A 15,434-nucleotide genomic window follows, 5' to 3' on the forward strand; every position below is an offset into this window, starting at 1 on the left:
TGTTTTAGCCCATGATGTTACCTTACATTTTTAGAATACTGAAAAACTAAGTATAGGGGTTCAGTTGCAAGTAGGTTTAGTTACATGGAGGTTTAGTTGCACGGGGGTTCGGTTACAGGGGTTCAGTTGCTTGGATTTCAGTTAATTGGATGACAGCCCCCCTCCCCCTACGCCCATCATTTCTCTGATTACATCAAATCAAGATTTTGAGATATCTATTTTAATAAGCATAAGTGAAAAGTCCAGTAATTATGTCTTTGAAGATGACAACACCCCCACAACCCTCGGGGCAAGGGTTGTAAGTTATGCCCCCAGGAGATATAAGGTATGTACAAAAAGGATGGTCGTATTACCCTCGAAGGGGGCTCATTGGATTGGAAATCAGAAGTTCTAGTGTCCCTTCTAATTGTTGGAAGTGATTGGAGAGCAATCAGCCTCCCTCCTCCATGCCAATCATTTCCCCAAACACATCCAATCAAAATTTTGAGATATCCATTTTGTTGTTCATATTTGAAAAGTCCAGTAATTACGTCTTTGGGGATGCCCTTCCCCCACGGTTCTCAGGTTTTTTTTCTGGAAAAGGTGGGTGTTTATCGTATAAACATTATATGTGCGTTGCTCAATTGGAAATCAGAAGTCCTCGTTTCCTTTTTGAATGTCAAAGTGATGGGAAGGCAACTAGACCCCCCCTCTCTCTCTCTCTTGCGTATTTTTTTCCCTCAGATGTATCCGATATAAATTTTGAGATAGCTTCAGAGTTATCTTCGGAGGGGTCACATTGGATTGAAAATCAGAACTTCTAGCACCCTTTTTTAAGAGTCAAAATGATCGGTGGGCAACTAGCATTTCTACCTTCCATCCCGTCTTATTTCCCCCAAAAGTATCCGATAGAAATTTTGAGATGTTATTTGCTAAAAAAAAAATTGTCCAAAGAGCTCATAAGGCTTTTGGGTTTAACACACTTCCCTAAACCGACAACCTCCCAGTATCCTAAAGGACGCCCTAGATGGTCAATCATTTTTATCAAAAGCCTCTGTAAATCGATTGATGTGGGCTTCAATCGACTCGAAAATCAACTCTTCAATCTTGACCATAGCTAATCTCACGGCCATATTTTTAGTTTCAGTTCAGAGCCGGGTAGTGAATTTCTATCGTGTGTGAAATGCAGAATAATACTGATTTGGCTATTCTAGCATGTACTTTGGTTGCGCTAAAGCGGGAAAAAATTTCATGAAGTCTTATAATAGAGCTTTTTGACGGACGAGAAAACAATTTTCAACTATAGGATGTCTCGTGCAAGGAGAGTAGTCTAAATTGTTTTCGGAATTCTGACAAAACGATTCAAAATATTTCAAAGAGAAATTAAATATGAGCCAAACAAAGCAAGAAAAATTGTTTTGGTATGCTGTCATCTGCACAACTATTTGAGCTGGAGAACTAGACCTCACTATTTATAAAATCAAGACTATGATGTTGAAGAAGTCTGGACAGGTGCTGTGGAACCACACCACAGATAGGTGCAAAAAAAAACAAGGGACAACTTCTGCGAACTCTTTAACACCAGCAAATCTATACCATGGCAAAGCAAGTGTCTGGACAATTAGCCATCAACGTTACAGTGTTTTTGTTAGTTTTCTTAATTTGTATAAAATGTCGTATGAACAGATAAAATGTTGAAAACAAATCTGAATTAATAATGAAAGAATAGGTGTGTTTTTTATCGTATTTTGTGCCCCTCCAGACATAAATGCAATAGTAACTCGGATTATTCAACAATCTTTAACAGTTGTTTCCTGTGTGATTAGTATGTCATGGACAAAGGGAATCTAGTTAAACAACAGGCAACGAAAAGGTTCACTCGTAGTATAGAAAAAAAACTGGTGTTGTGATGAGCATCTTCAAAATGTACCAATTAAGGGTAGAAAGAAAGCACCTAACTTAACCTGGCCATCCTTATTTCCAAATGGACTGAATAATAGGTTCTTGGCGTTTAACCCCCGGAAAATCCCCCCACCCCCCTCACAGAAAGTAAGGTTTTTAAATTTAAGAATTTTATGAGTTTTTCTTTAGTTTCGGTGAGAAGTGCTAAGGAAAGGGAAAAAGACCGCAAATCCATTTTAGTTGAAATGACTCCTATATGAACTTCTGCAATTTTTGACAGTATTGGGTGTCAAACTAGTAAAAAAAAAAGAAGAAGAGACAAATAATGGCAAAAAATCCTCAAAACTAAGCTAAAAACGTGGTACCAAAAAGTTTAAAAAGGTTTAGCTTGCCTTCGAAAGGATAGTTGGCTTTGGGAACCAATAAGTTCTTATTGTTGAAGTTTTTACGGACAAAAGCGTTGTCAAATTCTACGAGTTTTTTTTACGGGTGATGGCAAAGTTTTGTATAGAATTAAAAAAAAGCTCATCATTTTAATTAAACGGTCATTGTGTTCCAGGAATAGTTCTTAAAGAATTGGGACAAAAAGTCAAAACATTAACGCATAGAGAAAGGTCTCGAGGAGGAGCCAGCCCTTTTTATATACCAATAATTTCTATTCGTTTTAAGTGTAGATATTGCTCCTTACTTTCAGTTGAAAAGCTGTTTTTCCTAAATTTAATTTCTGATCGTTTTTAAATATTACCTGGAATTCCGGCTCTCCCTCCAAAAAATTCCTTTCTCCTATGGAAAATGACTCCAGGGAAAGTTCTTTTCACGCAAAATGTCCTCCCCCTCCCTCACCGGGGAAATTTCCTCCAGACAATTCCATTCTAGATAAAAATTCCACCGAAAAAATTTCTTGCGGATGAACTCGGTTGAATTTTTTTTTTAGCACACTTTAATTTGCAAAAAACTTTAATTTTGATGGGTTTTAAAGTCATGCGCCGGTAATCCCCTCCTCCGTGGAAAATTTTTCCATGAAACAGCAAAAGGGTATTTTCCAGCAAAGGTTTTTTGGGAGGCGAGAGGTGTACAAAAGAAACTTCAAAAACCCCCTCATGATTTCTGTGAATAATTCTGGTCTACGCTGTTATTATGAAAGTAAAGAGTAGCATTAAACCCCAAAATGAGCAGAATATATTTTGTATAGAAGGGGTACAGCTCCTTCCTCCACGTCATGATCGCGGAAATTTCGGAGTGTGCTCATTAGATCAGAAAGTGAGAGTTCTAGTCCTTTTTTGTAAAGTGCAAAGGGATTAGACACCAACCAGGCGCATAGGAGTGGCATTTTCCAGAGGGAGGGAGAGGGAAACACTGCCCACCAAATAATCGAGTTTCTGCTGCTAGTACAATAAAGTAAAATTCTTACGTCTGTTGCTTCTGTTTTAGCAATTTCAATCTGATCCCTGATGAATAAAAGGTCATTGTAGTGCCACAGGGACGGTTGTGGGATGTCATCTGCTGACGTTCCAGACTTCTTTTTTTGGTCGATCGCCTTGTATTCGCGATTGAAATTTGTTCTTAAAGCATTAATTTTCTTTTTTAGTATTAGAACTGTATAATTGGGTATCAATATCTTTACCACCTGCAATATCCTGCCCAATGCTGCCCTTTTCTTGTCTCGGCTAGAATAGTCTTTACTTTTAACATTCCAAAACTCAGGGTTATCCTTGTATAACTCATTAATAAACAAACAAACTCGCGCTCCACATTTTTGTTTATATCTTCCATTGTTGTTGACGACGAGACTGACTTCCACTGTAGCTGAGTCTGTTTCATGAAAGCAGTAATAATATCCAGAGTCATTTACTGAAGTATTGGCAATCGTTAGGGAACCATCCTTAAATGAAGAAAAATATTAGTAAAGTTGTTTTTTTTAGCGTGACCAGGCGTTTTTATCGTAACCTCGCATTTGAAATTAATATGGGTCATGGAATTTTTTTAACCGTAGGCTCATCATTGTTAAGGCAGAGGAGGTTCTGAGCTGGTAAGGAAGTTTCTTCAGCCAATTTTGCAAATTTTTCAAGCAATTTTTATGTGCTTCAAAATGCATTAAAATAGACAGGCCTTTAGAGTTTCTCCTATTCACCGTTCTTTCTTTTTCAGTATCGCAATTTTCCACAGCAAGGACAGTAGACGTGTTGGTTATCAGTTTTTGGCTTGTTCTTCTACCGTAAGTCCAGTGGAATTATTGGTCATAAATTGTCATTGAGTTATGTTATAGTTATATTGAGTTATAGTTGAGTTTCTACATATACCGTTCCCTGGAAATATTTCCGGCATTCGCGTGGTAGGGTCTGGTTTTTGTCGTTCCTCCACAATTTCAGATGGAATCCTCCATCATGTCCTTCATTCTGCATGATCGTTTCAAATGGACACTTTAAAATGATCGTAGACGAAGCCTTAACTTCGTAGTGTTGCTCGATCTTTATGTCAGTCTTCGTCCGATCTATGTATATAAAACAAAATATTAGTAAATTTTTTGTATATTGTATTAGTATTTGTATATTTATTTTTATTCTATTATCATTATTTGTAATTATTATAATAAATTATGGTAATTATTATAATAAACTATTTGTAAGCTGCAATTTATCCTTCAAAACATAGAAAATTCTTGGATTTGGAACTCTCGGATTTCTTCGTCATTTAGGGTTTGCTGGACTTCCTGCAGTACTGAAACGCTTTCACTCATTAGGCCTTTTCAGCATATATATATATATATATATATATATATATATATATATATATATATATATATATATATATATATATATATATTTGTATATTATATTATTATTTGTATTTATTATAATTAATTATTTGTAAGCTGCAATTTATCCTTCAACACATAGAAAATTCTTGGTATATTTATCTATCAGTATAAGCTTACATTATGGTTACTTCAAAGGTTCTATGGGTTTCCAAGAGCTTTTTTATCTTTTACAAGAAATTTAATCTATATTCAAGCGGCGTTCAGTAGAGCATAATAGCTACCCTTATTCAGCAAGTTATTGCAATTAATTGCTTTAAGCTCTGTTCAATGCAGGGAAGTTTGTTGATTTCCTTAGTAGATTATCATTAACCTATTAAGCTTGTAACTGGAGCCCAATGTCAAATAGATGCCTATATCTACCCAAAACCTGAGACCTACCCAACACCTGTTTCTATACAATACAGAATGTGTCTGTTTCAATATTTTGTATAAATAGAAAATGGAAAATATCAAGATTTAATTACGATTGATGAAACCAAAGTTCCTAGTGACATTGCCCTCCCCCCAGAATTTCCTGGCAGGGTTCTTGGCCCAACTCGACTTTTCCACCTCTATCTTGGTAGGGATGGGAATATAGTATTTTGTGCTACATAGAGAAAGATTGAAATTAATTCCTACACCCCCCCCCCCAATCTCTACATTAGTCTGAAGGCTCATGGAGAGTACCCAATTACACACCACTAAAGGTAATTTTGTGAAAAATAAAGTGAATCAATTTGTTAAATCCATTACTTTGACCATGTAGCATTACTTCCTATGCAGCTGGGGAGCATTAAACAGTTTTCTCGAAATTTTAAATTGATTGCAAATTGGTTCTCTTTGGGGCAAAGTTAAAGTTTAGTGCAATAAAATAACAGAAAAGAGCACTTTCCTGTGGCACAATCTTTATGGTGAACTAAAAAAAAAAAATTTTGATTTTTGTTCTGATAAGGTTTTTCATAATTTTCTAGGGCCATTGATTTGATACAATCACCCCCCCCCCCCAAAAAAAAAAAACAACAACAAACAAACATGCATCTATAATATTTCTTCTGAAATCAAGCAAAAGTCCACATTTTGTACATTGCAGCTTGAAACCTCTATGGTAGGGATGAATCTAATCAAGTAATTTTTACTACGATTTCTTGCTTTTACTATCACCCCTGAGAGTATCAAATAAGCATACATCCAAAATTTTTCTTCTTGAAAAAAAATATAGAATTCCACATTTTTTAGATTGGAGTTTGAAGTATCTACAGTAAAGTTCTCTGATATGATCAATGCAATAAAGAGATTTGCCCTTTCTTGCAGTTTTTTATAACAGACTATTTGACAAGATGATCTTATGACAAACAATTTTATTTAAATGTACTCATTTTATTCAGTTGAATTTAAGTACCAAAAAAGAGGGTCAATTTGACAGTTGAATTCTAAGTTTAAATTTAGTTCTTTGGCTGTTTTTGTAACTTTTTTTAAATGTCTGGATATGTAAAGAATTTTAATTTGACAAGGGGAATTGTCCTGTTATAAAAGAGGTATATTTAACAATGTCATTATAAAATCAAAGTATGGTATCACTGCAGGCAGGGTGAGTTTTTATTAAAAGCCCTTGGCAAAACTCCATTTTATAGGCTTTTGAGATCTTAGAGGTCTGTTGATTGAGGAAAGATAAATGAAATTTCCACGAATGAAATCAGAGCCTATCCCCCTGGAAGCTGTTTTTAAGGTCTCTACTCCTTCTGTGGCTTATTTTAAGGCTTAGAAAGTTGCATAAAGACTAGTCTACACCTGTTGCAATCTTGGGATACAATGAATTTTCCATAATTTTGGATTGAGTCTGATTCTCTTTTACCCTAGGGTTTAGACATAATATATTAGAATTATATATGTTATAGATTAAACTGATTTATCCTTTTGCCAAGAATCATTACCGTTTAAAATTAGCTGAGTTTTGTTTCACTTTGCATGCAAATTCAGTTACTCTTTCTATTTCAGAATTTTTTTTGTTCTAAATTTGTTGAAAAATAAACTTTCTCCTAAGAAAATTTATCCTAAAATAAATTCCTGTACCCCCCCCCCATCACAGCTATTCTGGTATCTGCGTCTCCTCCCCCAAAAAAATTCTGCAGACACCCTTGACTGGTTTACTTGTAAATTAAATTGATGGTGACAAAATTGACAATCAATTAATACATGGAAAATATACATTTTAGGCCAAATATTTGATAAGGTTATAAAAGTTAGGTTAATTGAATTTGCATTAAGAGCAATTACTATATTTGAAAAGAGCATAAAAAAGCCATGAAGGTGTATGTTAACTTTATTTGAAGGTCAGAAATATGGGATAAAATTTATATTAACAGATTATCCAGATAGCTAAGAAACAAACAAACTGACCTCTAAGGTCATAATGGCATCTCAAATCAAATTTGACATTCATTCATGTTGGAAATTAGCTTTACCTCCACTTTTATATATACCAATACAGGGTGTATATTTGCGCATTAGCGGGTAGAGTAAAGTTCATTTCTGACGCAAGTGAATGTTAGATTTGGATTCAGGATGCAATTCATTTTTGATATAAATGAACGTAAAATTCGGATTCAGAATGTAATTGTAACTATAGAGGTAAGTTTGTTTCTTAGCTATCTGAATAATCTGTCAATATGAATGTTTCCCAAAATTGTAACTGTTACATATTGACCAAATCAGTATCAACTTTAAAGACAAAAATTGACTTTGTGACCAAAGTTAGGACCTATTATAATAACTAGTTGGAACAATTAGGGTAAAGTTAACAATGATTGCATAGTTTTGTAAATTAAAAAAAAACACTTTTCTACTCCAGAAGGCTTAATTTAAATACTTTTGGTTTGAAAAGGGTTTCGGTATGTACAAAAATATCGACTAATATAACCGTTTGGTTAGAAGTTTGAAGTTTTATGAGATAATTGTACAAAAATCCAACTTTTTTTTTATATTGGATCATTTCACCACAAATTTGAAAGAACAAAAAAGTTACCTGTTTTTTACTTAAGTCAGAACCCAATTTGCCATGTGCCAAAATACTTGGGGAATACTTGTGGGCAGATCCTGGTGGATTTGACACGCCTGTTCTTTTTACTTTATTTCTCTTCAACGTTTTTAAATGTCTTGATATATTTTGGGTGGGATTTGCGCATTAGCCAGAGGAGGGGCGAGTGGTGAAGTTTAAACTTACCTCTCATTTGCATCAGAAATGAATTTTACACACACACACCCACCCCTAATGTGTGAATATATACCCTGAATTGGTATATATAGGGGTGGGAGCAAAATTCATTTGCAGTAAAAATGATTATTGTATTTAGAAAGAGCATAAAAAACGCATCAAGTGGTAATTTTACTTTATTTGTAAGTCAATAATATGAACAGCCAAAAATTTACTGTTAATCAACTTGGTGAATTTAAAGGTTTTCTTCTAAAAATACATCCCAATTTCTAACATGATATACATCCCGTTTGATCTATATGTACCATTATTGGTGAATAATGACCCATAGGGAACAATGGATCATCATTTTATGGTAGACAGTTGTTCCAAAATTTTCTAAGAAATCAGATTGGAACTGTCCCATCTAAGGATACAAAGAAATTTAGAGGGCTATAAAAGTAACCTTGCTGAAAACGAAGAAATTTAGAGGGCTATAAAAATAAGCTTGTTGAAAACAAAGAAATTTAGAGGGCTAGAAAGTAACCATACTGAAAATGAATGTTTAAAATAACCCAGTATGGGTCTCTCTCCCAAAGCTTTGCATAAAGAAAACACAAAGACAGCCCCCAGGCATATTCATACAAGTACTAACAAGCTGATCCATAATGTAACTGCATCATATATAGAGAAACTTAGGGGCTAAAGAATTTCATCCCCTAAAAAAAACAGTGCTGCCACTGCCACCTGTGACCTTGAAATTATAAAATGCAAAATATTCAGTCATTGTCCAGTAGCCCTGACTAAGGCTTTATCATAGCTGCACCACCACTGAACAAGGATAAGGCAGCCTCAGAGCACATTAATGAATATGAAACAGATGAGCACCACTAGTTTGGACAATGGAGTCTAGCACCATCTACTTTACCTTTGCATTAACTAATAAATCAATGGAGTCAGAATTATACACAAAGTAATTTAAGAAGAAAGGCAAGTATTGGTCTGTAAAATGAACAGGTTGCAGACTTAGTTCTTAGAAGACCAGCCAACTGGGCAAACTGTTTGGTTGTCCAAATGTAAAACAGTCAGATAATTGGAGGGGAAATCTTGTGAAGTTTCCAAAAACTGACATTTCAAGCGAAATCTTATTTTCAAATCACGTCTTCTTTCTTAAAGGATTGGTAGGCATATTACCCTGAGACTATGCTCATAGGATGGGTTTCTAGAATAATTTTGCATGTTTACTTTTGGATATGCTTAATGCTTTAAGAGTCAAAGTGAGGCCAGAGTTCTGCACAAATCAAGCATTTATCTTATGTGTATTCCCTAGTGCATATACATAAGCAAGATGGTGTTCTAAAAATACATATGCTAATAAATAGTTTGCATACTAAAATTTGACTTTAACTAAATTGCAAGAGAACACAAGTCTGTCATTAAGCCGCATGCCAGCATTGGGGTTAAAACACCTTCTTTAGAATCAGGCAGTGGCGCCAATTCACAAAATCATAAGGGGAAAGGAGCAAGGATTTAAAATTTCGTGTAATGAATACAACAATAAAAACAAAACAACATTGATTAGATAGTAATTGAAGTGGTAAACTCCAATTTGTATGTGTTTTATACTCTTGTCTCTACTTCATTAGTGCTTCTAAGAGGAGAAAATCGGATATAAGATAATCTATACGTCTACTTGTTTTATCTTTTGAAAAAGTCCTTAATTGTGGTTTAATTTTATATTTCTGTAACTCCAGTTTTGAATCCGTATTTCTAATATTGTGAGTACCAATTTAATAAAATTTTGTTCCAAAATTTTCTAAGAAATCAGATGAGAACTGTCCCATCTAAGGATACAAAGAAATTTAGAGGGCTATAAAAGTAACCTTGCTGAAAACGAAGAAATTTAGAGGGCTATAAAAATAAGCTTGTTGAAAACAAAGAAATTTAGAGGGCTATAAAGTAACCTTACTGAAAATGAATGTTCAAAATGACCCAGTATGGGTCTCTCCCCAAAGCTTGAAGTGCAAAGCTTTGCATAAAGAAAACACAAAGACAACCCCCAGGCATATTCATACAAGTACTAACAAGCTGATCCATAATGTAACTGCATCATATATAGAGAAACTTAGGGGCTACAGAATTTCATCCCCTAAAAAAAACAGTGCTGCCACTGCCACCTGTGGCCTTGAAATTATAAAATGCAAAATATTCAGTCATTGTCCAGTAGCCCTGACTAAGCCAAATAGAGCTCTTCTTAGAACTAAACTTGACTAAGGCTCTATCATAGCTGCACCAGCATTGAACAAGGATAAGGCAGCCTCAGAACACATTAATGAATATGAAACAGATGAGCACCACTAGTTTGGACAATGGAGTCTAGCACCATCTACTTTACCCTTACATTAACTAATAAATCAATGGAGTCAGAATTATACACAAAATAATTTAATAAGAAAGGCAAGTATTGGTCTGTAAAATGAGCAGGTTGCAGACTTAGTTTTTAGAAGACCAGCCAACTGGGCAAACTGTTTGGTTGTCCAAATGTAAAACAGACAGATAATTAGAGGGGAAATCTTGTGAAGTTTCCGAAAACTGACATTTCAAGCTAAATCTTATTTTCAAATCATGTCTTCTTTCTTAAAGTACCAAGGACACCTAAAATGAAAATTAATTCATTAAATTGGTCAAGTGCAAACTTACACAGCCATATACGTCTTAAATTAGTGTGAAAAACCGATAATTCATTATCAAACAGTTCGTGGTAACGACCTGTAAGTGAGGACCGACCCGGCTCAATGGTAACCGAAACTCTAGAAAACGGATCATTAATAACAATAGATGTACCAACAGAATCAAATTTCAATTCTGATTTAAAATATTTAACTGTCATAAAGTTTAGTCCTACACATCGAAAGTTACGCGCCTGAGAAAATTAGGCTGATTTTCAAAAAAAGGGGGAAAGACACTTTAAAAGTTATAGAGCCTTAATGAAAATCACACCATCATATTCAGCGTATCAGAGAACCCTACTGTAGAGGTTTCAAGCTCCGATCTACAAAAATGTGGAATTTTACATTTTTTGCCAGAAGAAAGATCACGGATGCGTGTTTATTTGTTTGTTTGTTTGTTTGTTTTTTGTTTTTTTCCCAGGGGTGATCGTATTGACCCAGTGGTCCTAGAATATCGTGGGAGGGCTCATTGGAACGGAAATTAAAAGTTCTAGTGCCCTTTCTAAGTGACCAAAAAAAATGGAGGGCAACTAGGCCCCCTCCCACGCTTATTTTTTTCCCAAAGTCACCCGATCAAAATTTTGAGATAGCCATTTTGTTCAGCATGGTCGAAAATATGATAAATATGTCTTTTAGGATGACTTAATCCACCGAAGTTCCCAGGGGGAGGGCTAAAAGTTATGAACTTTACCCAATGTTAACATATAGTCTTGGTTATTGGGAAGTATACAGAAGTTTTCAGGAGGTTTTTTTTCTGATAGTGGGAGGGAAGGGTGGGTCGGTGGTTATGTTGGAGGATATGTTCATGAAGGAAGTTTTCATGGGGGAAGGGAAATTGCCATGAAGGGGGCGCCGGACTTGCCAGCATTATTTATTGGTTATTGGGAAGTATACAACCATTTTCAGGAAGGATTTTTTCTGGAGGGGGGGGGCTAGAGGAGGGGGTTACTCTGGAGAATATGTCCGTGGAGGATATTTCTTTGGGGTAAGGGACATGTCTATGAAGGGGGCGCCGGATTTCCGAGCATTATTTAAGAAACGATCAGAAATTAAATAAAAAAAAACAAGTTTTTTCAACTGAAATGTAAGAAGGAATATTAGAACTTAAAACGAACAGAAATTATAACGTATGTGAGGGGGCTCTCCCCCAAGTCAGTACCTCGCTCTTTACGCTACAGTTTTTTTTTTAGTGCTTTCAAAAGAGCTATCTATTCTAATTAAACGGCCTTTGTGATTCAGGGGTTTCTGAATCAAATTTTTTTTAAACTTTTAACGTAAAGAGTGTGGTATTGACTAAGGGGAGAACCCCCTCATATAAGTAATAACATATACGTAATAAAAAAACAATAAAAAAACAAGTGATAAGGCTCAATAGTAATCGAAACTTTTAAAAACGGAATTTTGATGTAAATAAATGTATCGAAAGAATGTGTTTATAATGCTGATCCTAAATATATAAATTTTATTAATTTTAGTATTACTCATCAAAGGCTACGAGCCTGAGAAAATTTACTCGATTTTTAAAAGAGGGGGGAAACATCCCCTACAAGTGAAAGAATTTTGATGAAAATCACACTGTCAGATTCAGCGTATCAGAAAACCCTATTACATAGGTTTCAAGCTCATATCTGCAAAAATCTGCAACTTTGTATTTTTTGCCAGAAGAAAAATATACGAATATAGAAGTTAGTTACGTAAGTTAATTTGTAAAGACATCCATTTAGCAAAAGAAAAGTAAAATTTTTATACAAATAAAAGCTGCATTAACTAAAAAACGATCAGAAATTAAATAAAAAAAACAAGTTTTTTAAACTGAAAGTAAGGAGCGACATTAAAACTTAAAACGAACAGAAATTATTCCGTATATGAAAGGGCTGTCCCCTCCTCAACGCCTCGCTCTTTACGCTAAAGTTTGACTCTGTCTCACAACTTTATTTTTTAAAACAATAAAAACTTTAGCGTAAAGAGCGAGGCGTTGAGGAGGGGACAGCCCCCTTCATATACGGAATAATTTCTGTTCGTTTTAAGTTTTAACGTCGTTCCTTACTTTCAGTTAAAAAAACTTGTTTTTTTTATTTAATTTAAGGAGAAAGATCGCCTGTTTACATAATGTATTCCAATACAAAAGTTCGTGGCCAATTTCAAAAATAAAGAACGTGTGCTGTTAAACAGCAGAAAATGACCAAAAAATAAATAAATCAGCATATAGCCTTAGAAAGTGTTGTTTTCTTGTATGTTCTGGTAAAACAGAAATCGGAACCTAGTTCAGCAAAGCTCTTTTCTTTGAAAAATACTTTTAAGGAATGCTTCTTGAAAAGAGCTTGGCGAGACTAGGCCTAGTCTTGATGTTACTAGGATTTTTGGCATTCCATGATCTTTTAACCATGAAGCAGTGTAAAGGTAAACATTAATGATTTTAAAAGAAAGTATCAATATATAGACTACCCTATTGGTAGTTTTGCAGACCTAATGACTTCCACTGATAGCCTACCTTATGTAGGCTAAGGTAAGACACCTAGTAGGCTAAGTGATTTGCTTGAATATTTTGATATAAATCTACCTCATAGTTACTATATAATAGTAGCATATACCTTTTATGTTTTTTTTATATTAGAAATACAAATTACTTGGGTGAGCACTGTTTGACTAGGCCTATTAAAGTTATTGGTTCTTTATACTCTAAGCAACAAATATTGTCATTTACTCTTATATACAAAGCACTATAAAATCAAAATAAATAGGCAATATTGTGTTTCCTTTAAACGTGGAGAATGATATAAAGTCTTCTGTATGACTTTTTAATTATAGAGAAACTTTTTAATTATAATATAAAATAATTATAGAGAAACATGAATAAAGTTCTACAGAATGCTTTTTGGTTTTCTTATTTAATATATGATCCACTAAAATGTCATACAAAAGAAATTACATTACCCCACTGATACATAGAGAAAACAACTAAGTCATGCAGATGGCCTTTCATAGTTACAATTGCAGTTCAGGCAACTTCGTGGTCATATATCAATCCAAAAACTTAGTCAACCTACCTGAGAATTGATGTGGAAAGGAAAATTAGGCTTAGAATGCTTCTTCATCAACAAGTTCCATAGACATTGTCCGCTGTGAGTAAGCCCAAAAGTCTTAGTCATCTCTATTGTAATTCAAGTAGATCTGTCTACCAAGAGTCTAAGGCATTTTGACTAAGTTTTAGGATTAACATGACCACTAAGTCACCTGGACTTGCAGTCCTCAGTCAGAAAACCCAATCTATAAGCCAAGACAGTTACACTAAAACAGAATTAATTGAAAATTGGTTGACTGAAAATTTGCCTGGCCTTGTGTGCAAACAAGTGGCATATGGTCTACCTGCCTCTGCCTGCCTATAGTCTCAGGCAAGGGCAGCTGAGTTTTAGGACTAACATATGAACATCAAATTGCCTGGACTCACAGGCAAACCAGCAACAATAATAATAATTGATTGAATTTTCAGAACATATATCCTATAGGCCTTCAAAAAATTATGGGTATTTATTAGTGAAAAGCATGTCATACTGTTATACTAAAGCAATGCAGGAAAAAAGGTATTGTTCTAATATCTGGGGAACATGCGAGAAGTGAAGTTTGGTTAATGCTGGTGAAATAAAACAAAATAGGATAAAAATATAATAGTTTAGAAACAAATTTTGACTGTATATTTGCACATTAGGAGAGTGGGAGTAGAGCAGAAACCATAATAAATGCTTCGCTTAAACTAGCCTTTCTAGCTTATGCCCTCCTAAACAACAAAAAACTAAAGATTGAATATAGTCCTGGTCTAAGGAACCCCTTGTTTATAGAGTAAAATCAAGAAAATTACTTGATAGTATTATCTGTTCTTGGCTTTTCTCAAGTTGCATTCTTGCATGTTGCCCATATATTAGAACAGTACCAAAAAAAATCTAGTTGCACAAAACAGGAATTATATTAAGAACAAAATTAGAGAGTCGTGTCTTCTCTGAATGACAAAAATAATGCTACTTATATAAATAAATACTGTTAGACCATCATCTATCATTGTTAATTTGTAATATATATCATTTTAGAATGACTCGTATACCAGTATATGGTTTCATTATTTTAGCTTGCTAGTTTGAGCTTCTTATTTTAATTCGAAATCAGTACACATAATTTTCTGTTACCAATTATTAAAGGGGGGAGCAGTTATCTCAGTTAGAATTTGAAAAATACCTTCTTATTTCTATTTTGCTACTTTTTATTTTATCATGGCTTACTGGTTATTTTTGCCCCATTTACATTTTGAGAATTGGAATCACTGACATGATTACCAGATACAAATCATCAGCACAACTGGGTTATATTTTGTTTAGTGATGAGCCTGAATAAAAGACTTACTTAGTTACTTCATAATAAATAAATTATTATGGTTATTAGACTTTGAAGTTGATACCACAAGCCTATGCTATACTCCCCCCCTTAATATGGAAATATATAGCCTAAGTCAGCTTCAATCATTAGTCAGCTACATATGACCTATTTTTCTCCTTAGCCAGTTATTTAAAGAAGCAAATTTTTGAGCATAGGGTTACTAGGTTTCTATGGGCTGTTCTGAGCGTTCTAGCCCCTCCAGGGCTCAAAATTAATAGTCCCTGTCAAGTGATTATTTAATTATAAAAGAACATGAAAAATACTCATTATTTTGAATTGTGCTGAAACGCTAAATTTTGTTGAAAACTGCAGTCTAGGTTATGTATCAAAAATATGGTGTTGATTTATAATTCAGGGTATATTTTTCACCATTATGGAGGGAGGGAGGGGGGAGTCTTGATAAATTTAGCTA

At 34.4% G+C, this 15,434-nt stretch overlaps 1 protein-coding gene across 3 annotated transcripts in view; it reads left to right on the forward strand.

Annotated features, from left to right (window-relative positions):
- The window catches only part of LOC148946650 (uncharacterized), a 117,090-nt gene that overhangs the window by 19,820 nt on the left and 81,836 nt on the right, over positions 1 to 15,434 (forward strand). For 2 of the 3 annotated variants that reach the window (XR_016142394.1, XR_016142395.1), the window contains exon 3: positions 4,030 to 4,508. The exons of the other annotated variant lie outside the window; for it this stretch is intronic. The gene's annotated coding sequence lies outside the window, so the exon portion shown is untranslated. Of the gene's footprint in view, positions 1 to 4,029; positions 4,509 to 15,434 lie in introns of those variants that run through there. 3 annotated transcript variants of the gene reach the window in all.

The sequence above is a fragment of the Artemia sp. Qi Xiang Cuo genome, chromosome 11 (assembly GCF_049724085.1).
Source record: "Artemia sp. Qi Xiang Cuo chromosome 11, ASM4972408v1, whole genome shotgun sequence".
Lineage (NCBI taxonomy): Eukaryota > Metazoa > Arthropoda > Branchiopoda > Anostraca > Artemiidae > Artemia > Artemia sp. Qi Xiang Cuo.